The 23,093-nt window shown below is 41.7% G+C and overlaps 1 long non-coding RNA gene across 1 annotated transcript; it reads left to right on the top strand.

The window, feature by feature from the left end:
• The first annotated feature begins 54 nt into the window (after nt 1-54).
• Nucleotides 55-21,781, top strand: LOC147574130 (uncharacterized). The gene is made up of 3 exons (XR_015243924.1): nt 55-1,857; nt 21,049-21,228; nt 21,371-21,781. It is a non-coding gene; the product is annotated as an uncharacterized LOC147574130 (long non-coding RNA).
• The last annotated feature ends 1,312 nt before the right edge of the window (nt 21,782-23,093 follow it).

Below are 23,093 nucleotides of genomic sequence, written 5' to 3' on the forward strand. Positions count from 1 at the left end.
TGTGAGAGTGGGGAGGAACAGAGGGAGGAACACAGAATCGGAAGCAGGCTCCAATCTCTGAGCTGTCAGCACAGAGCCCGACGTGGGGCTCAAACTGACAAACCATGAGATCATGACCTGAGCCAAAGCCGGACACTTAATTGACTGAGGCACCCAGGCGCCCCATCACACAGGGCTTTGTCTTAACTCTCCTGGCAGTCAGAGAAGGCTCCACAGAGGAGGTGACATTTGAACAGGGCCAGCTTGAAGGATAAGACATTCACTGGACAGACAAGAGTAGAAAGGAGTTCTAGAAAGAGGGAATAGCATGTACAATGGAAATTACAAGAGAAACCTCAGAGATGTTACTTAACCTCTTTGAGGCATATACATTCACTTAGCAAATAGTAGGTACTTAAAAAATGTCAATTTCCTCCCCATCTCCCCCAGCCTCGAAACACTTTTGGTGACGGGAGATAAACTGACTGAATTTATGTTGGCTCCCCCGGAAATCCGGGCACAGGACTGGTTTCCCTGGATGCTGAGCTGCAGGTTTTGACTCCGAGCCCCTTCCTAAGGCCCAGGCATGGCAGGTGTCTCTTTGAAATGAATAGGGGTGACTTATTTAAGGTCACAAAATGAGGCAGAGAATCTTAGGATCTAGACCAGAAACCCCGTCCCCCAGGCAGCTTACGGAAAAGGTCACCTTTGCAGCAAACACTCAGATGCCCCAAGACATAGAAGTACACAGGGATACGAGCCTGCACAAAGATGCAGACATATCCTGATAAATCGAGTCACACGGACATGCCAGAGACACACTCACACCCACCAGGACAGCAATAGACACACATGGGCACACATGGATACCCACTAACAGTCATTTACACAGAGGTGTAGACACATACACAGATCCATCCAAAGACATACCTGCCATATACACACAAAGACCCAGACCCAGACCCCTACACTCAAAAATGCGAGAGACGTAGAGACCTCCATGGATTCTTCCAGCCACACAGGAGTCAACACACAAATGCCAACAACTTCCTCCTTCCTCTCACTCTTGCTGAAAGTCTCCATTTGCCTTATCAGACGGGGACACGGGCAGTGGGGAAAAGGGGAAACTGTCGCTGGCCCCCTAGCACTCCCAGTCCTGGGAATGTCTATCCAACTCCTTGACTTTGGTCCCTTGCTGGTCAGCTCAGATTCTTCTCCTGAATAGCCTTGTCTTCAACCAGTTTTAGCCAAAGATGAGGCCTTTCTATTCCAAGGGCTTCCTTCTATCCTCTCCTTTCCTCTGCCAACTTCTCATTCATTTCTCTTTAATAATTTATATAGCAATCTTGCCTGTTGTATCTACTCTATGCCGGGCAGGTAGTTGAGCACGAGGCAGGGAGGGCATTCAGAGTTTTATGAACAAGACCCGATCAGAGTTCATCTTCTTATCTTGGCATCAGCAATTGGCAACGATTTTAACATATCACCTAACCCAACAGCCATGACACAAATGGGAAACAAGGCCCAGAGAACACGGTCTGAAGTCATTCAGCAATTTGGGGATAGAGCCGGGAACTGAATCCAGGAGTCTGAACTATCTATGGTTTTGTGCACTTCCGCATCCTTCTGTCACGCATTGGCAGGTACTTCTCATTTATCTCTCTCCCTCCCCTTCTCTCTTTCTCCCCCTGATTTAGCCCTTGCCTTTCTGCCATTGATTATTCTGCTCTGTGCCAGCAAGTCTCCTGCCTGACCACTTACCTGTGAGTACAGATGGGCTCTGCCCTCCACACCACACACCCAGAGGCTGATCTGCTACCAGCAGGGGGAGTTAAGGCAGGCACGCCTGGGGAAGAAGATTGACCTCAACAGCCAAAGGTGAGAGGGGTGGCATGTCGGCTGGGAGCACAGGGGGTCACTCACTAATTAATTAACCAGGAAACTTCATAAAGGATGGGCTTTGCACCCCCCAGCCCTACGAGGAGCCCTCAGCCCTCAGCCAGCATGACTTCTCTCCTACCCTTCTAGAGAGACTGAGTAGGAGAGGGGGAACAAAGGAGTCTGGGAATCCAGAATTGGGAGAGACACCCCTCTGTGGTGACCACCCGTGCTCAGAGGATGCTATCACTCCTCTGCCTCCTTCTAAGAAAATGCTAATGGCCTGAGAAGGACGGGGCTTGTTGACAATCACAGAGCAAGGGACCCTGGTCTATTCTATCTGGCTGTACTCACGCTGTGCCGCAACTGTCACCCCTCAAAGCTGTGACCTCACTGTGATTCCTCTGTTAGGGAAGAGCCCTTTCTCTGACCTCCCTGTGAGGAAAGCAGTAAGGTGGAGCTGGGGACTTAGATGCCCAGTCTCCCAGCCTGGGCTCCCGGCACCCTTCTCTGAGCCCACCTCGGCCCCAGAGTTCCCACCTGACCTAGAAGTGGAGGGAGGGAGGAGGGGCTGGAGCTGCCGGCAGATTCACCCCAGGACAGCAGGCTCGGGAGATGTCTGTGGAGCTGTTCTTGATGGACTTCAGGAGTGCTGCCCTCTGTCACCCCACAGTCCCGGTCCGAGATGCCAGGAGTTCAGCCCTGCCCAGCTAGAGCCAGGGCAAGAGGACTTCTGCTCCTTGTTCCAAAGCCTTTTGACTGTCCTGTCCTCATTGGCCTGACACAGCAGCCCTCCTGCATCTGCAGGGCGACCTAATTCCCAGGCTGATTAATTTCTTCTGACGCAGTAAATGTGTGGAACTAACTGGTAGCCACATCCCAGGGGATAACCTCTCCAACTCGACTATTCACTCAGTTTGAAAACATTGTTCAGCGTCCATGGGGTGCTGGCCCCTTTGCTCTCTGAGGAGTGTCAGAGAAGTCTTGGAATGAGTGAGGCGTTCAAGTCCTGACCAGCTGTGGGAGTCTGGGCAAGTGTCTTCCCCACTCTGGGCCTCGGTTTCCCCATCAGTAAATGGAGAAGGGTGAACTGACAGAGTCTGAGGATCCCTTCATGTTAGAGAATGGAACATATGGATGGGCCCTGGATAGTTAACATTTAGGTCTGGGGAGGGAGGCTTGGGCACAGGCAGTACAATGCTGGGCAGTGTGTGCCTGTGGGGCTCAGAGTAGAAGTTGTGCCAATGGCTTGGGTGTTCAGAGAGTATACCTGGGAGAAAGTGGGATTTAAATGGAGCAGAAGAATGGGAGGATATGGGTGTGTGGGAGGGCAGTGTGGGAAAACCCAGGGATCTAGGGAGCATGGTACATGCAGAGGGGCCCCGGGAAATACAATGGAAGGGAAAGGCTACCTGTACAAGTTTCCAATAGGGGAGAAGGTCCATGCATCCATATCCCAGGGTCTCCGGCATCATCCTGACCTTCTTGCTGTGAGACCTTGAGGAAGTTAGTCAAATTTTCTGTACTTCAGTATCTCACCTTTAAAATGGGAAAATAATAGAAACTACTTGAGGGTGCCTGGGTGGCTCAGTTGGTTAAGCCTTTGACTTTTGATTTTGGCTTAGGTCATGATCTCATGGTTGTGAGATCGAGCCCCATGTCAGGCCCAGCGCTGGTGTAGAGCCTGCTTGGGATTCTCTCTCTCCCTCTTCCTCTGCGCCTCCTCGACTCGCGCTCCCTCCCTCCCACCCTCCCCCTCTCTCTCAAATAATAATAATAGTAATAATAATAATAATAATAGAACCTATTTTATAGGGATGCTACAAGGAACATAAAGCCTTTGGAACAGTGCCCAGCACACAGCAACCACAGGCTACATGTTGGCTGTGACAGTTATTACCCCTTGGCCATTCTTACTACGTGCTAAGTGTCTTAGGGTTTGTTCTTGCACCCTCCTGACCTGGATTTTCTTTTAAGGAAGGCACCTTGAATTTTTCCATTTTGCTGATATCCATGAAATGACTGTTGCTCACTAAAAAAGGTACTGTCTTCATGTTCCTAGTAGCTGTTTCAAATAGATCCTGGGATAATGACTAATGTCCTAAGAATAGCATGTTGTTACAGCATGTGATAATATGTTGTTCTATTCACTGTGCTCCTATTGTTTAACAATTGTTTAACATTCCATACTGCACAATGGAAACATGGCTGCCAGGGAAAAATGGCAACAACTAAATCAAAGGGATTCTTCAGAGACTTGCTGGCTCTAAATTCCTATGGCATGATTTTCTTTTCTTTTTTCCAAAAAGTTTTTATTGTGGTAAAATACATATAAAATTTACCATGTTAGCCATTTTTTAAAGGTTTATTTACAGAGAGAGAGAGAGAGAGAGAGAGAGAGAGAGAGAGAGTGCCTGAGCAGGGGAAGAGCAGAGAGAGAGGGAGACAGAGAATTCCAAGCAGGTTCCACATTGTCAGCCCAGAGCCTGACTCGGGGCTCGAAACTCATGAAACTGTGAGACTATGACCTGAGCCAAAATCAAGAGTTGGACACTTAACCAACTGAGCCACCCAGGCTTCCCCATCTTAATCATTTTTAATTACTTTTAAGAAGCCAAGTATAATTAACACAGTATTAGTTTCAGGTGTACAATGTAACGATTCAATAATTTTATACATTTCTCAGTACTCATCAAGATAAGTGTACTCAATCTTATTTTCTCCTTTTCACCCATCCCTCCACTCATCTCCCGTCTGGCAACCACCAGTTTGTCCTCTGTATTTAATAGTCTGTTTTTTTGCTTATCTCTTTTTTCTTTGTTCATTTATTTTGTTCTTAAATTCCACATATGAGGGGTGCCTGGGTGGCTCAGTTGGTTGAGTGTCCAACTCTTGATTTCAGCTCAGGTCACGATCATGAGATTGAGCCCACATCAGGCTCTGTGCTGGGTGTGGAGCCTGCTTGGGATTCTCTCTCTCCCTCTTCCTCTGCTTCTCTCTCTCTCTCAGAAACAAAAAATTCTACATCTGAAGGAAACCATATGGTATTTGTCTTTCTCTGACTTATTTCACTTAGTTTTATACCCTCTAGGTCCATCCATGTTGTTGCAAATGGCAAGATTTTGTTCTTTTTTATGGCTAGTAATATTCTATTGTACATATATAACACATCTTACTTTTCCATTCATCTACTGATGGATACTTGGGTTGTTTCCTGTTGTAAATAATGCTGCAATAAACAGAGGGGTTCACAGCAAAGGAAATTATCAACAAAACAAGAGACAACCTAGTGAATGGGAGAAGGTATTTGCAAATAATATGTCTAATATAGGGGTTCATCCAAAATATATAAAGAACTTATAAAGCTCAGCACCAAAAATAAAAACAAACAAAACACAACCAAAACCCACAATAACCCAAAACAAATAATCCACTTAAAAAATGGGCAGGGAACCTGAATGAACATTTTTCCAAAGAGGACATACAGATAGGCAACATACACATGCAAAGATGCTCAAGATCACCAATCATCAGAGAAATGCAAATTAAAATCACAGTGAGATATCAACTTTACACAGTCAGAATGGCTAATAGAAAAAGCATAAGAAACAATTAAGTGTCAGTGAAGATGTGGAGAAAAAGGAACGCTTGAGCCCTGTTGGTGAGAATGCAACATGGTGCAGCTACTGTGGAAAATAGTATGGAGGTTCCTCAAAAGGTTAAAAATAGAACTATCATATATCTAGTAATCCCACTACTGGGTATTTGCCCCAAAGAAAATCAAAACACTAGTTCAAAAGGATATATGCACTCCTATGTTTACCGCATCTTTACATCTTAACATGTAAACTGTGTTTACATGTATGGTTCAGTGCTATTAAGTACGACTTTTCTTTTCAAATTTATTTTTTCTTAAAAATAAAAAAATGTTCTTGTTTATTCTCCTCCTCACCTTTAAATTCTCTTTATTTGATTTTTCCCCTACTCTAAGGGTAACATTTACCTGTTATAACAAATTAAAAAATATAGAGATGTATAAAGAAAAAACTAATCTCTCCTGACCTCTTCCCATATCTCACCGCTATGAGGTAGTCAGTTTTTTTTAAATTTTTTTTTTAATGTTTATTTATTTTCGAGAGAGACAGAGACAGAATGTGAGTGGGTTAGGGGCAGAGAGAGAGGGAGACACAGAAGGAGAAGCAGGCTCCAGGCTCTGAGCTGTCAGCACAGAGCCCGACGCGGGGCTCGAACTCATGAACCACGAGATCATGACCTGAGCCAAAGTCGGACGCTCAACCGACTGAGCCACCCAGGCGCCCCTGAGGTAGTCAGTTTTGACAGTCAGGTTCCATGCTGTTCTCTCAGCTCATACAAACCCATATCCATCCATCCATCCATCCATCCATCCATCCATCACCCACCATCTATCCATCCACACACATAAATACAAATAAAGTTTTTTTAATGTGTTTTTCAGTACAAAGAGAATATAAGTATAAAGGAAATATGTAGAGATATTGGCAAAGGATTTTATCTTCTAGTGAAGCAAGTATTTTCGTTGTATTTATCCCTCCAACACATACACAAGGCTGAGCATTTTTTCCTTTTCCTTTTCAACCACAGACCTTAAGTTAAAAAAATAAACCACATGGTATTCATGTTAATAACTACACGTCCCATAAAATGAACATGCCACAAGTTATTTAATTATCATCCTAACTTTGAACAAATTATTAAGGAAGGTATGTCAACTCAGGCCTTTTTTTCCTCCTTGCTGCTTTCCTAAGACCCCACAGAGAAAATCCAGGGTCAAAGAGGTGAACATTTCTCTAACTCCTGACAAATGTAGGGAAGGAATTCATCAAGCAAGCCTTTTTACTAACTACACAGCCACCAGCAGTGGTGAATGTGCTTTCTCTATTTCATAATAGTGAAATACTATTACAATTTTTAGTATTAACTTTTTTATTCTTCATTTTTGTCTCTGGGGAAGATAGAACCTGTTCACTTCCTTTGACTGTTGAGTGCATTTCTCTACAATCACATGAGGTATAGGTGTGCTCACCTACGTTTACCAGTCTTGTTCCAGCCCAATATAGGCAACTCCAAGTCAGGGTTTTGTTCTGACTTGGCCCTTGCACCTGACAAGCACTAAGCTGTAAAATGAGGCATTTGAAGTTTGTACTTTTTCTTCAGTGTAAACCACTGAAAACAAGTTTTCTTTTTATATTAGCATAGTTATAATTCTCTGACAAATGAATAAATATAGGATAAATATCATCAGGTTTCACATCGGTTTGAACTGACTTGTGGAGGAATTTCCAAAGATACACTGTGCCAAGTGAACACAAAAAGGCATATATGTTACATTTGAAAATGTATTATAATATTCACGTTATTATGATTTAATAATGTAATTTTGTGTTTAAACATTCATGTAATACTTATGTATTGTGGCTTAATAATATTTGTTTTATATTTATATTATGTAAATATATGTAAAATACCAAGTTTTTATACTTCAAGTTTTATACTTCACCAAAGTGAAGTCTAAAAATTTGCATAATTGTGATGCTCATATTTTTTCTAAAGTAGAGTGAGAAGTTATACTGTGCAATTATTAGCATTGTTATTATTTTTTAAAGAGAATTATCACATTACTTTGTGTTAATTCTTATTTAGGGGAATATAAAGATGCTAAAATTATAAATTATCTTTATGAAGGATTAAAGGCCTATTTTGACTTATTGTGGTTGTTTTTAATTAAATGCTAGTTAGCTAACATACAGTACAACATTGGTTTCAGAAGTGGAATTCAGTGATTCATCACTTACCTACAATACCCAGTGCTCATCCCAATAAGTGCCCTCCTTAATACCCTTCACCTGTCTAGCCTGCCTCCCACCCACCTCCCTCCATCAATTTAATTGTATTTCGAAAGAGTGTAAATCCTGAATCTAGAGGAGGGACTTCAGATACCAGGCCAACTTTCCACACAACTGGACACTTGATTGCCATTTTAGAAATATGTGACAGTCAGCATCTCCGGGAGTCTTGGACTCTGCTTGTTGAATTTCCACTGTGGATTCTTTTAAGTACCTTCCTGTTCTGAAGAGTTTATGTACAGCTGGAAATGTTATAGGGCGAGAATTTATACTAAGTTCTTATGTTAGAATATACTTTATCTTATTTTATTTTAAAAATAAAATTAGGAGTGTTGGCTTGGTATTTTAATATTGTTAAATTAAGAACACACTTAGTTTGTTATGAATAAACATAAAGAGTTTCTTAAGATACTGTAGTATGCATTATGGCTCTGGCCATGAGAATGCTAGAATTTGTAAACGTGGGCCAGATATTTTGCGTGAATATTGCACTGTCTTCTTAAAATTTTTTAACACTTATTTACTGTTGAGAGATAGAGATAGAGCACGAGCAGGGGAGGGGTAGAGAGAGAGGGGGACACAAAATCTGAAGCAGGCTGCAGTCTCTGAGCTGTCAGCACAGAGCCTGACGTGGGGCCCAAACTCACAAACCGCAAGATCGTGACCTGAGCCAAAGTCGGACACTTAACTGAGCCACCCAGGCGCCCCACACTCTCTTCTTAAGGCAATCTTTATATCTTCTAGCCCAGAAGATTCCAAATAAGTCCAACATTTTAGACTATGTATACTGCTTCCTGAACTGCTACTTAAATAAAGAGTCCCCTGTAATCATAGAGTAAGGAACCTGTATTAGTATCTCTGAAAGTCATAGCACAAAGCATACTATTAGGGGTAGAAAACGCGGAATATAGAAATCAAAGTTTCTTGGAGAACAGATCAAAGAAATACTATCAATTGGTCAGAAATCATGAGGGTCTTCCTCATGGAAACAAGGAAATAAAGGTATGTTTTAAGAACTCGTACCACTTAGAAACTTAAAATTGTAAAGAGATGGAAATATGTGAACTGGCATAAAATGGCCGAACAATGTCAGGTCCTCATAAGCATGCACAGGACAGGGGCTCCCCTGCATGCCATTTTGTTTAGCATTGGAAGAAAAAGTGCATGTTTGAAATCACCAACACCACAGGAGTAAAATGGGGAGGAAACATGCTGCTTCAGAGAGAACATACGTAACACAGTGAAATTGTAACCCAAAGGAGCTGACAAGATGTGACAGACGTGAAGAACTAGATCTCAATGTAGATGACTTAAGTAGGTAAGTACAATGAGAAAGTTCACTACGTGATTAAAGACACCCCGAGACAAAGAAGTTGGGCTAAATTCTGTCTCTGGCAACCAAGCCAATCTGACGGGATAGATCATGTATTCATTCATTCATTCATTCATTCAACCAACAAATATTTATTGAGCTACTTTGTGCTAGGAACTAATATGGGTGTTGGAGATACAGCAGGAAAAAGACCAAAATCTCTTCTCCCAGAGAGCTTACATTATTATCACCACCATGAGAATTTATTTCTTTTTGAAGAAGAAAAAGTAGATGGATATCATCAATATATTAGACATAGGCTGAGCTGATGGATCTCTCCATGAACTTTGAAGTAAGTTTGCCCTTTGAGAGTTAAATAAGCAAAATCCATGGGGCGCCTGAGTGGCGCAGTTGGTTAAGCGTCCGACTTCAGCCAGGTCACGATCTCACGGTCCGTGAGTTCGAGCCCCGCGTCAGGCTCTGGGCTGATGGCTCGGAGCCTGGAGACTGTTTTCCGATTCTGTGTCTCCCTCTCTCTCTGCCCCTCCCCCGTTCATGCTCTGTCTCTGTCTGTCCCATAAATAAATAAAAACGTTGAAAAAAAAATTAAAAAAAAAATAAGCAAAATCCGCACACAAATTATGTAATCAGCCACATGCTTAAGTATATCAAGAGATTAGTTGTAAAACTGTCTTTGAAGAATTTTGGAAAACTTCCAACCAAATTAAGGTGACCTGGGGGGAATCTTAGGGAGTTAGGATTGTACGTGGCTTTAAGTTAGTAAGTGAAAGCTAATTGGTTGTGGTAAACCCTGTTTGGAGAAACAGAACAGAAAGTAGGTCGACCAGGCAAATCCAGGGGAAAACTGGGTCTTCCAAGAGCAGTGCTAGCAGTGCCTTTGGAAGCATTGACTGGAAGAGAGAATAATAACTTGTCAGGCTTGGCATGACCCTTTCCTTCACCAAGTTCTCCTTATAGTAAGCAGAAGGCTCCAATGAAACAGTACAATGTGACTGTGCTCCTCAAGCAACACTCTGATATAGCTTGTCTAGAGGCAGAGGATTTAGTGCCAGCAGAATCTCTCTTCTACCTTTAAGTTCTATTTATCAGGCGTGGGGAATGGGGTTCTTCTGGTTTCTATCTGTCCCTACCTGAAGCTTGGTTAGTGGGATCTGCCCTTGACCCAGGTTTCTGAGGCTACAGCGTTGAGAACTGAACCAAATGTGCCTTCTGAAGTACTCTTGGCCAGTCGATTTTCCCCAGGTATGTGAATTTTTGTTTTATTGCCATTCTTCTTCTCTGCAATAGTTTGGCCAAAGCATCCAAGTGTTTCCTACTCAGTGAATCAGGGAAAGAGAAGAAACTATAGCAGAAGACGCTCAGGTTAGAAAGAAGGGAGAAGTTTCTGTTACAGAGCTGTGTCTACATTCCTGGCAGTGTCAACACAGAGCCTTGCAGAGAGATGATGCTCAGTAAATAAACTCATTTGTTGACCTTATCAGAGGAGGCATAACCGGTAAGAAGTTGCTATGGTTGAGGTCAAAGACAGTACTGCCTGTGTTCTCTTCTAGGATTTTAATTGTTTCATGCCTCACATTTAGGTCTTTAATCCATTTTGAATTTTTTTTTTTTAATTTTTTTTTTAATTTTTTTTTTCAACGTTTATTTATTTTTGGGACAGAGAGAGACAGAGCATGAACGGGGGAGAGGCAGAGAGAGAGGAAGACACAGAATCGGAAACAGTCTCCAGGCTCTGAGCCATCAGCCCAGAGCCTGACGCGGGGCTCGAACTCACAGACCGCGAGATCGTGACCTGGCTGAAGTCGGACGCTTAACCGACTGCGCCACCCAGGCGCCCCTGAATTTATTTTTGTGTACAATGTAAGAAAGGGGTCCAGTTTCGTTCTTCTGCATGTGGCTGTCAAGTTTTCCTGACACCATTTGTTGAGGAGACTGCTTTTTTCCCATTGGATATTCTTTCCTGCGTTTTTGAAGTATAGTCGAAATGGGTTCATTTCTTGGTTTTCTGTCCTTCTCCCTTTGAAATGTGTGTCTATTCTTGTTCCCGTACCATACTGTTTTGATTACTACAGCTTTGTAATATGACTTGAAGTCAGGAATTGAGATGCCTCCAGCTTTGCTTTCCTTTTTCAAGGTTGCGTTGGCTATTCGAGGTCTTTTGTGGTTCCATACGAAGTTTGGGATTGTTCTAGCTCTGTGAAAAATGCTGTTGGTATTTTGTTAGGGATTGCATTAAATGTGTAGATTTCTTTTGGTAGTATGGGCACTTTAACAATATTTGTTCTTCTACTCCGTGAGCATGGAATGTCTTTCTATTTCTTTGTGTCTTCTTCAGCTTCTTGCATCAGTGTTTCATAGTTTTCAGAGTACAGGTCTTTCACCTCTTTGGTTAGGTTTATTCCTAGGTATCTTATGGTTTTTGGTGCAATTGTAAATGGGATTGATTTCTTAATTTCTTTTTCTGCTGCTTCATTATTTGTGTATAGAAATGCAACAGATTTCTGTACATTGATTTTGTATCCTGTGACTTTACTGAATTTGTGTATCAGTTCTAGCAATTTTTTGGGAAAATCTTTTGAGTTTTCTATATGGAGTATCAAGTTATCTGGAAATAGTGAAAGTTTGACTTCTTCCTTGCCAATTGGGTGCCTTTTATTTCTTTTTGTTGTCTGGTTGCTGTGGCTAGGACTTCAGTACTATGTTAACTTTTTTTTTTTTTAATTTTTTTTTTTTTGTTTTTCAACGTTTATTTATTTTTGGGACAGAGAGAGACAGAGCATGAACGGGGGAGGGGCAGAGAGAGAGGGAGACACAGAATCGGAAACAGGCTCCAGGCTCCGAGCCATCAGCCCAGAGCCTGACGGGGCTCGAACTCCCGGACCGCGAGATCGTGACCTGGCTGAAGTCGGACGCTTAACCGACTGCGCCACCCAGGCGCCCCTATGTTAACTTTTTTTATGTTTATTTTTGAGAGAGAGAGAGAGAGAGGCAGAGGCAGAGCATGAGCAGGGAAGGGGAAGGAGAAGGAGACACAGAACTGGCAGTAGACTCCAGGCTCTGAGCTGTCAGCACAGAGCCCAATGCGGGGCTGAAACTCACAAACTGTGAGATCATGACCTGATCCGAATTCAGAGGCTTAACTCACTGAGCCACCCAGGTCCCTCCAATACTACGTTAAATAGCAATGGTGAGAGTGGATCTTCCTGTATTGTTCCTGACCTTAGGGAAAAAGCTCTGTTTTCCCCCATTTAGGATGATATTTGCTGTGGGTTTTTTGTATATGGCCTTTTTTAAACTTACTTCATTGGAGGTTTTTATAATGAATGGATGTCGTGCCTTGTCAAATGCCTTTTTTGTATCTACTGAAATGATCATATGGCTCTCTTATTAATGTATCATGTTGATTGATTTGTGAATATTGAACCACCTTTGAAACCTAGGAATAAATCCCACTTGATCGTGATGAATGGTTCTTTTAATGTACTGTTGGATTGGGTTTGCTAGTATTTCATTGAGAATTTTTGCATCCATGTTCATCAAGGATATTGGCTTGTAGTTCTCTTTTTTAAGTGAGACTTTAGTGAGACTCATAGAATGCATTTGGAAGATTTCCTTCCTCTTCTATTTTTTGGAATAGTTTTAGGAGAGTAGCTGTTAATTCTTCTTTAAATGTTTGGTAGAATTCACCTGTGAAGCCATCTGGCCCTGGACTTTTGTTTGTTGGGGTATTTTTGTTACTGATTCAATTTCTTTGCTGGTCATCAGTCTGTTCAAGTTTTCTATTTCTTTCTGTTACAGTTTTGATATTTTATTTGTTTCTAGGAATGTATCCATTTCTTGAAGTTGTCCAATTTGTTGGACTTCATCAAAATAAAAAGCTTCTGCACAGAAAAGGAAACAATCAACAAAACTAAAATGAACCTACAGAATGGGAGAAGATATTTGCAAATGATATATCTGATAAAGGGTTAGTATCCAAAATATATCAAGAACTTGTATAACTCAACCCCAAAAACATATAATCCAATTTAAAAATGGCAGAAGACCTGGGTAGCTCAGTAAGTTGAGTGTTTGAGTTTTGATTTTGGCTCAGATCATGATCTCATGGTCGTGAGTTTGAGCCCCATGTCAGGCTCCGTGCTGGGCATGGAACCTGCTTAAGATTCTCTCTCTCTCTCTCTCTCTCTCTCTCTCTCTCTCTCCCTGTCTCTCTCCCTCTGCCCTTCCCCTACTCAGGTTCTCTCTGTCTCTTTCTCTCTGTCTTAAATAAATAAATAAATAAATACATAGAAAATGGAAGAACACATGAACAGACATCACTCCAAAGAAGACATACAGATAGCCAACAGCCAACATACAGAACAGATGTTCATCATCACCTACCATCAGGGAAATACAAATCAAAACTACACTGAGATATTACCTCACACCTGTGAGAATGGCTAAAATCAATTCAAGAAACAATAGGTGTTGCCGAGGATGTGGAGAAACAGGAACACTCTTGCAGTGTTGGTGGGAATGCAAACTGGTGCAGCCGCTCTGGAAAACAGTATGGAGGTTCATCAAAAAGTTAAAAATAGAACTATCCTATGATCTTGCCACTACTAGATATTTACCCAAAGAATGCAAAAATACTAACTTAAAGGGATACATGCACCCAGATGTTTATAGCAGCATTGTCTACAGTAGCTAAATTATGGAAAGAGCCTGTCCATCAGCCATTGAATGTCCATCCGCCATCGAATGGATAAAGAAGAAGTGGTATATGTGTACAATGGAATATTACCCAGCCATCAAGAAAATTGAAACCTTGCCATTTGCAATGACATGGGTGGAGCTAGGAGTATTATTCTAAGCAAAATAAGTCAGTCAGAGAAAGACAATTATCATATGATTTTACTCATATGTAGAATTTGAGAAACAAAATAACCAACCAGGTTGGGGGGTGGGGAAGAGAGAGGCAAACTAAGAAACAGAATCTTAACTAGAGAGAACAAATCGATGATTATCAAATGATAGGCGTGGCGGGGGGATGGGTTCAATAGGTGATGGGTATTAAGGAGGGTGAGCACCAAGTGTTGTATGTAAGTGTTAAATCACTAAATTGTACACTTGAAACTAATATTACACTGTATATTAAGTAACTGGGATTTAAATAAGGAGTTCAAAAAATTATTTATTTTCCTTTAGCCTGAATTGCAGGGATATTGCTAATATATACGGAAATAGGCTTAGAGTTTTCGTGGGCCTCAGTGGAGGTCTCTTTCTCTAGCTTCTGGGCTCATGGCAGGAGGGAACCAGACCAGCATCTTGGAGTTCCTCCTCTGGGGACTCTCCGAGCGGCCAGAGCAGCAGCGCATCCTCTTCCTGCTGTTCCTGTGCATGTATGTGGTCACCGTGACTGGGAACCTGCTCATTGTTCTGGCCATTCGCACTGATGCACGTCTTCACAAACCCATGTACTTCTTCCTCGCCAGCCTGTCCTGTGCTGACATCCTTTTCACCTCCACCACCGTGCCCAAGGCCCTGGTGAATATCCAGACCCAGAGCAGGTCCATTTCCTATGCGGGATGCTTGGTCCAGCTCTACTTCTTCTTGACTTTTGGGGACATGGACATCTTTCTCCTGGCCACAATGGCCCATGACCGCTACGTGGCCATCTGTCACCGTTTCCACTGTAGGATGGTCACCCCTGCCCTCCAGTGCTACACCTTCATGGGGACTGCCTGCTCATGACCAGCCCTGTTGCCATGACCTACACCTTCCTCATACTCTTTTTCTTTCTGCTGTACATTGTCCCTGACTGTTTTGTGATCTGGGACCACGATGAAAGCATTTGTTCTCTGATATGCATTTGATGACTTTGTTCTCTTGCTCTTGGTGGAGTAATTGTTTTAGCCCTGATACTTATTGGTTTACTTTATTGAGATATAATTTATATACAGTAAACTGCATAGGTCAGTACGTTCAGTAAATTTTGACAAAATGTATTAACACGTTACATATTATCATATTATGATCATTGTAGTCAAGATACTGCATATTTTCATTATCCTAGAAAGGGCCTCATACTCTTTTCTAGTAATCCCCCACCTTGAGGCAACTACTGATCTGATTTCTATCACCATAGGTTAGATTTACCTGTTCATGAGTTTCATATAAATGGAATCATACAGTATGTACATAGTATGTACTCTTTGTGGTTTGGTTCCTTCTGCCCAGCATGATGTTTTCAAATTCATCTACAGTGATGCATGTGTCAGTAGCTTGTGCTTTTTTATTGCTGAGTCATGTTCAGTTGTATGGATTTATAGTGATAAATTTTTCTTACTCATTCTTCTGTTGATTAATATTTAGGTCATGTCCAGTTTTCAGCAACTGTAAATAAAGCTGCTATGCACAATATTTTTTCCTTTCCTTTTTTCTTTCTTTCTTTCTTTCTTTCTTTCTTTCTTTCTTTCCCTTTTTCATTCTTTCTTTCACTGCTATGCACATTTTATACAAGGCTACTTGTGGATAGGTTTTCATTTCTCCTTGATGTATACCTAGGAGGAGAACTGCTGGGCCAAAAGGTAGATGTATGTTTCACTTTCTTAGACCCTGCCTTAGAGTTTTCCAAAATGGTTCTATCAGTTTATGCTCCCATTGGTCATGTTTGAGAGTTCCAGGTGCTCCACATCCTCATTAACACCTGACATTGTCAGTCTTTTAATTTTAGCCATTCTACCAGCCCTCTTATATCTTGACATCTTTTTCTTTATCTGTATTGTCTCAGCTATTTTCAGAATCTTTTTTTTTTTTCGTAAGAGAAACACCAGTGGCTCCCACCTTGCTGTCAGCTCCCTGGTCTATGGGACAGCTTACTAGAGGAGATCCAGTAGCCACTATTTTGTACACAGTGAAAATATCCATGCTAAACATTTTCATCTAAAGCCCCAGGAACAGGGCTCCTGGGTGGCTCAGCTGGTTAACTCGTGGTTCATGAGTTCAAGCCCTGTGTTAGGCTCTGTGTCAACAGCTCAGAGCCTGGAGTCTGCTTCGGATTCTTTGTTTCCCTCTCTCTCTGCCTCTCCCCTGCTCACATTCTGTCCTCTGTCTCTCTGTCTCTCAAACATAAATAAACAAAAAAAAATTAAATCCCCAGGAACAAAGGCGCAAAGGACTCTCTGGGGATAACTCTCAAAAGCCAAAATTTCCTTTTCGTGGGTTAATTGAGGTGAACAAAGAATGCAAGCTCAGGAAAGAAGAGAGAAAATAAAACTAATAAAATGAGTAATTAATAATAATAATAACAGCTACCCCATTTAGAATACCTACCAGGCCTCACACTTACTGTTTATATATATTGTCATTGAATAATCCCAATAGTTCCATAAATTGGGCATTGTTATATTTGCTTTATAGATGATAAAACTGGGGCTCAGACATAAATTGCCATATGTCACACAGCTTGTATATTGAAGATCCAGGATTTGTACCTGGTCTTTTGACTCTGAGGGTGTAGCCCTGTCACCATTGTTTCCCAGAGACTTTCTTCTGAGAATTAGCATTCAAATTTCCTGGGGCCTCCTCTGGCTATCTGGCTAGTGAGAGAAATACATGACCCACTAATGTCCTGGACATGAAGTGGGCTTCTTCACCTGACCTATTTAAATCTCACCAGTTCCACCTAAGCTAAAATAATTCTCAGAGAAGACCTTCTCCAGTTCAGCTTTCTCGCTTTAAACAAGGTGATCAGTCCTCATAGCAGGGTCCCTGAGGTTCTGGACTTAGCTAGGGTGGGAGAAGTAAGTGGAAACACCAGGATAAAGATGAAAGTGAGAATATCAACAGAGTGCTCACCCTGTGTCTATTCTCCATTCATAACAGGGCTATGCTTTACCGTTGGGGAAATTCCTTCATCCCATGGATGTGATCTTTTTTTAAAAAAAAAATTTTTTTTTTCTTAACGTTTATTTATTTTTGGGACAGAGAGAGACAGAGCATGAACGGGCGAGGGGCAGAGAGAGAGGGAGACACAGAATCGGAAACAGGCTCCAGGCTCTGAGCCATCAGCCCAGAGCCCGACGCGGGGCTCGAACTCACGGACCGTGAGATCGTGACCTGGTTGAAGTCGGACGCTTAACCGACTGCGCCACCCAGGCGCCCCTAGGACTGAATTAAACATATAGATCAAGCTGGGGAGAATCTACTTCTTCACATGTTATATTTTTCAGTGATGAACACGGATAAGCCTTCATTTATTTTTGTCCTTAAAGATTTCTCCCCATTATGCCATAGAATTTCCATCTCAGGTTTTGCACATCTTTTATCAACTGTATTTTGGGACATTTGGTATTTTTGATGCTATTGTAAGTGCTATCTTTTCATTTTTATGTTTTAACTGTAAGTTGCTGATATGTAGAAGTGTAGCTGAGTTGGTATCCAGAAATCCTACTAATCTCAATTATTAATCTTAATGGTTTGTCATATAATTTTTAGATTTTCTAAACACACAAAGGTATCATCTATGAAAAGTGATCATGATAGTTCTTCCTTTCCAAGTCTCATTATTTTAAATAATAAAATAATAACTTTGCCTTATCAAACTAGCAAGAACCTCCAGGAAAGTGCTGAATAGAAGCGGTGATAGCACTTGCTTTTGGTATCAGAAGGAAAGCTTGCAACATTTCTGTCTTAGTTGGGGCCACGATAACAGAATACCATAGATTGGGTGACTTATAAACAACAGAAATTTATTTCTCATGGTTGTGGACTCTGGGAAGTATAAGAATAAAGCACTGGCAGAATTTGTGTCTGGCGGGGACCTGCCTCCTGGCTCATAGATGGCCATTTTCTCACTGTGTTCTTACCTGGCAGAAGATATAGGAGAGCTCCCTGGGATCTCTTTTACAAAAGCACTAATCCCATTCATGAAGATCCATCCTCATGACCTAATCACCGCCCAAAGTCCCCCCCTTCCAAATACCATCACATTAGGGATTAGGTTTCGACGTATGAATTTTGGAGGGACACAAACATTCAGTCAACAGCAAGCATGATGTTCGCTGTAGGTTTCGGTAGATAGTCTTCATTAAAGATGTTTTCTTCTATTCATAGTTTCTTCTATTCATAGTTTTATCCATGTTATTATCATGAATGGATATTTAATATTACCGAATATTTTTTTCTGCATCTAATGACAAGATCAATTGATTTTTTTCCCCTTTTTTATTCTGTTAACTTGGTGAATGGTCCTGGCCTTTGAATGACACATCAACGCTGCCTATCTGGAACAAACCCAGCTTCCCAGCTTGTTGTAGTGAAGCTTCTATGTTATATATCGCTGTCTCATTTTATTTCAGATTTTTCCATAATGCTTATGATGACATTTGCCTGAAGTTTTCCTTCTTTTTCTTTTGTTACTTTATTTTAGAGAGAGAGAGAGAGAGGAAAGCACAGTAGGGGAGAGGGGCAGAGGCGGGGGTGGGGGGAGAGAGAGAGAGAGAGAGAAAGAGAATCTTCAGCAGTCTCCATGCTCTGTGTGGAACCAGATGTGGGCCTCGATCCCACAACCCTGGGATCATGACCTGAACCAAAATCAAGAGTTGGACGCTCAAACGATAAAATAGAAATAGAAATAAAGGAACAAATAAGAATAGAAAAAGAAAAAAAGATAAAAGAAATAATTTCTTCTACTGACCTTGATAGGTTTTATTAGCAAAGCCATTCTATTTTTATAAAACAGTTGGGGGATGAACTCTGCTTTTCTATACTCTAGAAGAGGTTGTGTAAAATTGGCATTATTTATTCCTTCAATATCGGGTGGAGATTCACCTGATGCTTTTTTGTCTGTGTTAAAAGTTTTTCAGTAAAGATTTAATTTCTTTAATAATTATAAAACTTTTCAGATTTCACATTTCTTCTTTTAAAAATTTTAACATTTGGGGCGCCTGGGTGGCGCAGTCGGTTAAGCGTCCGACTTCAGCCAGGTCACGATCTCACGGTCCGTGAGTTCGAGCCCCGCGTCGGGCTCTGGGCTGATGGCTCGGAGCCTGGAGCCTGTTTCCGATTCTGTGTCTCCCTCTCTCTCTGCCCCTCCCCCGTTCATGCTCTGTCTCTCTCTGTCCCAAAAATAAATAAACGTTGAAAAAAAAATTAAAAAAAAATTTTTAACATTTTTTGGAATAAAGTTTTTCATACATTCTTATAATCCTTTAAATGTTGGCAGCATCTGTGGTTATGTTCTCCTTTTTATGGTGTACAACATTTTGTGCCTTCTCTCTTTTATCAATTTTACTAGTTACACTTTTCAAAGAACAAATGGTGGCTTTGTCAATCTTCCCTGTGATGATATTTTTTTCTATTTTATTTATTTTAACTCACACCTTCATTTATTACCCTCACTCCTTCTTTGACTTTAACTTGTTCTTTTTCGTTTTAAACTTCTTAAGGTGGGTGTTTAGCTCATTGCTTATGGAAGTTTTTCTTCTTTCCTAATATGCAGTTAAGTGCTTTTGACAATCTTCAAGGTCCTAGAGAAAAAGGATCAGAGTTCAGGGTGTAATGAAACCCCTTATTTGGGTTGGGATCCAGAAAGGCTATATTTTATTTATTCATTAAAAAATTTTTTTTAAATGTTTATTTTTGAGAGAGAGAGAGAGAGAGAGAGAGAGAGAGAGCATGAGAAGGGGAGGGGCAGAGAGAGAGGGAGACACAGAATTCAAAGCAGGCTCCAGGCTCTGAGCTGTCAGCACAGAGCCCGATGCGGGGCTCAAACCCACGAACCTTGAGATCATGACCTGAGCCTAAGTCGGACAGTTAACCGACTGAACCACTCAGGCGCCCCTGGAAAGGCTATTTTAATAGCAAAGGGCGAACTAAAAATAAAAAAACTTCTGCAGAGACTATAGCACAGCTCCACATTATCTCAGTTCCTGAAGTTGAGTTGGGGTGATCCTGAACTTGTAGCCCCTTAGTCACTTGGCTGTGCCCTCTGAAATCAGTGAAGGGTTCCAGGGAAAAAGCCTGAATGGCCCCATTTCTGTGGGACTTCATCTTTCTCTGGGCTCTGTCCTGGCAGTTCTTCACTGTTTTTATTAGCTCTGATACCTTGATGAATATTTTTTAATATTTTGTCCAGCTTTTTCAGTTGTCCCGAGAAGGAGGCTCAGTTCAAGTTACCTCACCTGCCATTACAAGAAGCGGAAGATGCATCTAACTCTTTATCCTTCACATGTGAGCTGACAGTTCCTTTCTCTGCCACCCACCCTCTGAAAGCTTGTGGACTATTCTCTTAAATTCCAGTGACTTGAAATTTCACAATGATTGCTTTTGGATAGATCTGTTTTCATCCATTGTGCTTTGTATCTGGGCATTTTCTTGAGATATGGAAATTAAAAAAAAAAAAACACTTCACTTCCCCCACTCCCACCCCATTTCCTTTGTTCTCTCTCTAGGGAACTTTTACTCTTCAGGTATTGAAATTTTGGGCCCTCTTTTTAAAATCTCTGGTTTTACTGGAACCTGCTTCTTCATTCTTCATTAGAAAGGCCCTTCTTATTCCCAACCAGAATGATGGGCACATCGGGGTAGAAATGACTGGTCTCTGGGGTCCGTTTTACCGGTGTTTTGAAAACTATTAGGGCAAACCACGAAGAAGCAGGTCAGCACCACACTGACGTCTGGGTAGGAGAGAGGTCTCAGCAGGTCGTATTCTTCCCGCCCAGCCGTGTCCCGCAAAACCAGCCCCACCTCCAAGTGGGCCAAGTAGCTCTCAAACGCCCTAGCGTGCAACTGAGAACTGGTCCTCGACTAAGCAGCTCTTGCCACAGCCGCTGTCACCCCGGGCCACAGTAAATGAAAGCAAGAAGCAGCATGCTAAAACCTGAGCAGCCTCCACAGAGACTCATTGGGTAAAAGGTAGACTGAGCCTATTTTGGCCAAGAAGTCAAATTCTTAACTGCTTTCCCACTCGATTTTCATCTGAGGAAGTGTGTGCTTGTCTTTCTGGAACCCAAATGTCCAATTGGGATTTGGAGAAAAGAAAGAGGAATGAAGTTAGACAAGGATATCAGAGCCCATGTTTGCAGTCTAACCCAGGGTCAGTCTCTACTTGTTCGAGTAATTATCTTCGCAAGACACAGAAGACAGGAACCACTCTTCCAGGAGGAGGTGAGTTGGGGGTTAGGGTAAGAGTGAGAAGAGATGCAGTACTGGTTCATTCAGAGAATACTTACCGATGGCTCCTATGTGCACCAAGTTCTGGGGGAGTTTCTTTTTCTGTTTTAAAATTTTTAATGTTTATTTTTGACAGAAAGACAGAGTGCAAGTGGTGGAGGGGCAGAGAGAGAGGGAGACACAGAATCTGAAGCAGGTTCCAGGCTCTGAGCTGCCAGCACAGAGCCCAGTGCGGGGCTGGAACTCACGGACTGCAAGATCATGACATGAGCCAAAGTTAGACGCTCAACCGACAGAGCCACCCAGGCGCCCCAAGTTCTGGGGGAGTTTCAAGAAATAATACACAAATTCTTGATCTTGTGGAAAACTCTGTCCGGTCTAGAAGGGGGAAGAGTTAAGAGGAATTTCCAGTGTGAGCACAGTCTGGGCTCCCAGACAGTCTAATACTTGATAATTTTCAAATTGATATTCTCTATGTATTTATTCCAGTTTTATTTCTTGTGGAGTATAGAGTGGATTTTTATTGAATAAAAATTGCATGTCTCTCTCCCTTGGGTACCATTAATGGATTTAGCACCTGCATTGAACATACCTTGACTCAGTAAAATAAAATTCTCGGGGCGCCTGGGTGGCGCAGTCGGTTAAGCGTCCGACTTCAGCCAGGTCACGATCTCGCGGTCCGTGAGTTCGAGCCCCGCGTCAGGCTCTGGGCTGATGGCTCAGAGCCTGGAGCCTGTTTCCGATTCTGTGTCTCCCTCTCTCTCTGCCCCTCGCCCGTTCATGCTCTGTCTCTCTCTGTCCCAAAAATAAATAAACGTTGAAAAAAAAAATTAAAAAAAAAATAAAATTCTCTCTTTTTTTAGCTTTTTTGTCTTTTATTATGCTGACCAATGCTTATCATAAGATTATTAGAAAACATAGAAACGGATAAAGAAAAAATAAAGGTCATTCAAGATGCTACCAGCAGATAACAAAATTCTCTTTTATTTCATGTTTCTTCCACTATAGCTGAACACCACTAATTACATTCCTTAAAGACAGAAGAAGTTTATGTGGATATGGTTTTTAAGTTTTGTCAAAATGTGTATGGAAGTTATTCTTTTCTGATATTTCCATGAATTCTTTGATGCCCCTCCTCTCAAGAAGTAGAACTTAATTTCCAACCCCTAGAGATGGGCTGGACTTGATGACTCACTTCTAACAAAGAATATTGCACAAGTAATGGGAATCCCTTCCAAGATTTGATTCTGTGGCTTCCATATTTTGGTGTTCCCTCTCTGTCTCTCTCACTCTCCTTCTCTCATCACTCTCTCTGGCAGAAGCCATGGCAAGAGCATCCTTATGGAGAGGCCCACATGGTGATGAATGGAAACTTCCAGTCCCAGTCAAGTCTTCAGAGGCTTGCCATGCCAACGGGTTTGACTACAACCTCATGAAAGATCCTGGGCCAGAACCACCCAGTTAACATACTCCTAAATACTTGACCCTCTGAAGCAGTATGAAATAATACTAGTTATTTTAAGCAGCTTTAAATATTATTCTTTTCCTGGCTTGCACATCCCTTCAGAAATGTTTAAAATGTAGACACTCAAAAAAAAAAAAAAAAAAGACACTTATTCTCACTGAAAACCACTATGCTGTGAATTGTTCGGTTTTAGAATTTTAGCCCACTTCATCTGCTATATTCAGTTGACTAATACCTGATTGATGTCAAGACTGGCTACATGTCTTTATTTCCATATGCATGTCACAAAATATTGATCAAAGGTTGATCAGCACTGGCAAGGAGAGTTTAAAATTTTTCTACTGGACGGGGTGCGTGGGTGGCACAGTTGGTTAAGCATCCAGCTTTGGCTCAG

This window comes from Puma concolor, chromosome E1 (assembly GCF_028749965.1).
Source record: "Puma concolor isolate L17-30 chromosome E1, mPumCon1.1.hap2, whole genome shotgun sequence".
NCBI lineage: Eukaryota > Metazoa > Chordata > Mammalia > Carnivora > Felidae > Puma > Puma concolor.